Here is a 4,684-nt window from a genome sequence, read left to right on the forward strand (position 1 = left end):
GCATCGGCAGGTGGACTCTCAACCACTGCGCCGCCAGGGAAGCCCCTTCCCCAACTTAAAAATTGAGGCTATAATCCAAAAAAATAAGGGCTAATGAAAATAAATGTATTGTAAATCCAGTTCAAGAGAGCAACTAAAAAACTAAGGCCCCCAAGGATATAAAAGAGAAAAAGCAAAAGAGAAGAGACAAGAAGCCCAAACCCTATGATTAAGCTCCACGTTGTTAGGTAAAGGGGCATTTAATTAATGCTTCTTTAATACCTGTGCACAGAGGCATGGCTCTACAGAAGCCAAGGAGTCTCCCTTTCATCACTGATTCATGGTATGCTTCTGGCAGGATCACTTCCTTCTTTGAGCCTCAAAGCTTTTCATCAATACAGTGAGGGAAAGGGAACAAGGTCAGGTCTCACAAACCAGCTCTCATGTCCTCTCATGTTACCTGTGAGTGTAGGTAAGTGCCGAATGTCTTTAACATGACAGATTATATTTTTTCTTAACCATTTCTCCTCTCCTGATTTTTACATAATTTCTAATACATAGTTGAATAGTAGAAAAGAAAAAATACACACTGAAAAGTAACTGATACACTAACTTTCCATTCTCATTTGACTGCGAATTCAGCCAAAAGCCTTCTGTAGAATTCTGATGCAGACCATGAAAACACACTGTAAGTGTTGCAAAGTCTTTTCCATATTTGGTAGTCCTGTGATTTCCATTGTCAGAACTATCTTGGACTGTCATCTGAAAGTCTATCAAAAAGAAATTAAGGGGCTTCCCTGGTGGTGCAGGGGTTGAGAATCGCCTACCGATGCAGGGGACACGGGTTCATGCCCTGGTCTGCGAAGATCCCACATGCCGCAGAGCGGCTAGACCCGTGATCCATGGCCACTGAGCCTGCGCGTCCAGAGCCTGTGCTCCACAATGGGAGAAGCCACAACAGTGAGAGGCCCGCGTACCACAAAAAAAAAAAAAAAAAAAATTAAGTAATAGGAATTCATAGCAATGGTATTGGAGAAAGAAATCCTTGAACTTATCTTACTGCGTGAACCTTCATCCATGTACAAAATCAACAAGAACGGTTAAACTTTAAAGGCAACATATTCCCATGAATAGAAGGGAGCACATAACACAAATAATATACAATGCTAACATGTACATACACATATATACAAGTGGTCTTGAAATATATTCCCAGATATTAATTGGATTAAAATTTGGGGCAATAAAGCATTTTTTCTCGAAATGACATTATTCTTTTTTTTTTTTTGTGGTATGTGGGCCTCCCTCTGTTGTGGCCTCTCCCGTTGCAGAGCACAGGCTCCGGACGCGCAGGCCCAGCGGCCATGGCTCACGGGCCCAGCCGCTCCACGGCATGTGGGATCCTCCCAGACCGGGGCGCGAACCTGGTTCCCCTGCATCGGCAGGCGGACGCGCAACCACTGCGCCACCAGGGAAGCCCCAGAACATTATTCTTTAAGGCACATACAGACACGTATATCTGCCCTGCTGGCCTCTCACAGATTCAGTTGATTCCAGTCATGTCCCCAGTCCATTTCCCTATATATTTATTCTCGGATTAGTGATTTTTGAACAGGTATTCATCTCTTTAGAAATACCTGTGCCATGACCTTAGAGTACTCAGATTTCTTTTTGGCATTTGGTGGCATATGATGGGGAAAGTAGTGAGTTGTATGACAGGAGAGGTACAAGGTGAACCTTAGAGTAAGTAAGACTTTATGCATAGTTCTTAATCCCAAAAGGAAAAGAGAAGGATAGCAGCGAAACTCATTGGAATAAAGGACCTCTCAGATGAATGAGCATTAGGATAATTCATTGGTTACTGACTGTCCAGTCAGATTAGGTTATAAAGGATTCCTGAGTGACTGCATCACTTTATGAAAAGATCTACCTAACTATAGCTTACTTTTGCTGGACTTAGTTTAGATGGCAATAATATGCAGAGAGAATGGCAATTCTGAATTCCTGTCTTCCCCAAATTGAAGACACTCGTTAAGGTACAAGTTTCCCCAAGACTGCAAATGATTTATCCATACTATACTAACTGAGACTGTGTCTTACCATTCTTGTTTGTTAAAGGAGATAACAAGGCTAACTTTGAGTAACAGCAGGATACTTAGAAAATACTTTCAGGTTAAGTTTTGTAAACAAAGTTCAGTGTTTACCCACCAAAAGCAAATCAGCTCATTTAGTATTGCAGGAAATGCCCTCATAATTTTTCATTGCCACTAAAGGAACTTAAAACACCTGTTGGATATATTCCCTCGTAGAATGCCATTTGTGCACTTATTCCTAATAGGACCTGTTATTTTTAAATGCAAACTCATAAGGCTCAGAATTGATACTCAGTATTTTTAGTGATCACATGGTTTAGGGTTCTCAGATTTGGGCTCAGACTTGCATTTCAAGCATTGCAATCTGGGCTTGTTAAATGATTTCCTTGCAACCAGGAAAAATTGTTTATCTGAATCTAAAGTCCAATTAAAGAAATGTGATAGTGGTGATAGTAGTTGATGAAGCAGACTAGCATAGCAGCGAGGGCAATTACAGACAAATTACATTTAACCTCTCTGTGCCTCAGTGTCTTCCTCTGAAACTGAGTTTCTTCATCAATGGTGATAAATACTAGTACTAATCTGACAGAGTTATTGTAAGAAATGAAGGAATTCACAAATTTCCTAAAGGCCTAATGTTTGGCTTGTCATTACTAAATGCTGGTAATTATTAGTAAAACAATATCCTTCTATTATTTATTATATCAAAATAATAATGTTAAAAGCCTGTTATTTTAGTAGTTCTATTTTTTGGTCATATGGTTTAGACTAAATCATATTGTTTAAATGTGAAACCAAGAAGAAAAACAGTTGTATTTTGTTTTTTTTAACCTGGTCAAGGAACCCAAATCACCTAATTCAGAAATGTTTCTAACTTGGCATCTGCTTTGAATCTGTCACAGCCAGAGAAAGTTTATTGTCTCAGAAAGTGACAGCCTTGTATTTGTGTAGCATAAAAAAGAAGATACATGCTAGATAAGATATATACCCCTTATCATAGTCATGCCACGTATAGTGCAACGCTATTCCTGCTGGGTTCAAACGCTGTGATCCAGAGCCTGCCATTACCTATTATCAGGAGCAGGAAAGCGTAAGAACCGTTATGTGTTTGCCCTTAAGCTGGTCTACAACACAGATACTGTCAATCAGCCTCTGATAGTACCCTCCCCGTGGACAACCTTCTGCGCTCTTTTGAGCATGCTCAGATGGAGTCTACCATCAGTGTGGTGGAAGTTCACTTCGCTTCAGGTGTGTCCAGGGTCAAGGGTGAAATTAACAAATACTAACCAAATTTGTGGCTGTCCAAACTAGGAAAATAGTTAAAGGATCAGGACATGAAGTATCAGGCAAATACTCATTTGGCGTCAACCCAATAAAAAAGCTTCTTGGTGAGAAAAAAGTTGCCAAAGATGAAAGCGCAGAATACTGCTACTTTAGCCTAACCACAGTATCAAAGCAAATAACACACATACACACAAACGCAGAAGGAAGCCCTCTTCACACTAATGCCCCAAAGTCCTTTATGGGTCTTCACATTGAGCAGATTAGGTAGGTTGGTGGTTGTCCTTTACGGAGTGGGTCCACCTAACAAGACTGGTTACTAACAGAATATCTCTGTTTTGTCATTTAATAGACATCCGAAACTTAAGATACCTTGCAATCATCCTTTATGGAGTGGGTCCACCTAACAAGACTGGTTACTAACAGAATATCTCTGTTTTGTCATTTTATAGACATCCCAAACTTAATATACCTTGCAATCAAATACACACATAGTCACTCATGCTTTTCCTGTAGACTTTCCAAAATAGAAAAGGGCAGCTCCATTCTTCCTGGTGCTCAGTTCCAAAATTTGATTCATCTTTGACGTTTTTCTTTCCCTCTCCTTCCACATCCAATACGGAAGGAAAATGTGTCAGCCCTATCTTTGAGATAGAACCAGAATTTGACAGTTTCTCGATTTTTCCACTGTTACCACTCAGGATTAAAATTTTGTTGTCTGTCATCTTAATTATTATCCCTCTGAAATGTGTCTTTAACACAGTGGCTGGACAACACATTGAGAATCTAAGTCAGAAGAATTATGTGACTTCAGTGTCTTCCCCGTCATCATAGTTGAAGCTGAAGTCCTTAAAATGCTGCAAAGTTGCTACATGATTACCCTCCACATTATATATTTGATCTCATCTCCTCCACCTCTACTCCTTGCTCACTCTTTTCCAAACACCTTATACTCTTTAGTCCTTGATGTTCAACAAGTATAGTAGGCAGACATTTTCACTTGCTGTTCCCTTTACCTGAATTGCTGTTGTCTTTACTATCTACTGTACTCATCCACTCACTTTTTTAGGTCTTTTCTCAAATATCACTGTCTCCATTATGAGGCCTTGCTTGGATTCCCTGTAATAACCTGCAGCCCCACTAATACACCCTACCTCCTTAGAAGCCTCCCTTCTGCTGTAGAATCTGTTGAATGAATGAATGGAGTGAGCTATGTCTAATTTCCAAAAAAATAAACATCAACCGTAAACACTTGTTGAGAGATGGGTTCAGGGTATAAAGAATAAAAGAAGTGTAAATTCAGGCCTTGCCATTCACCATCCATTCCCTCA

The sequence above is a fragment of the Physeter macrocephalus genome, unplaced genomic scaffold (assembly GCF_002837175.3).
Source record: "Physeter macrocephalus isolate SW-GA unplaced genomic scaffold, ASM283717v5 random_879, whole genome shotgun sequence".
In the NCBI taxonomy this organism is placed as follows: domain Eukaryota; kingdom Metazoa; phylum Chordata; class Mammalia; order Artiodactyla; family Physeteridae; genus Physeter; species Physeter macrocephalus.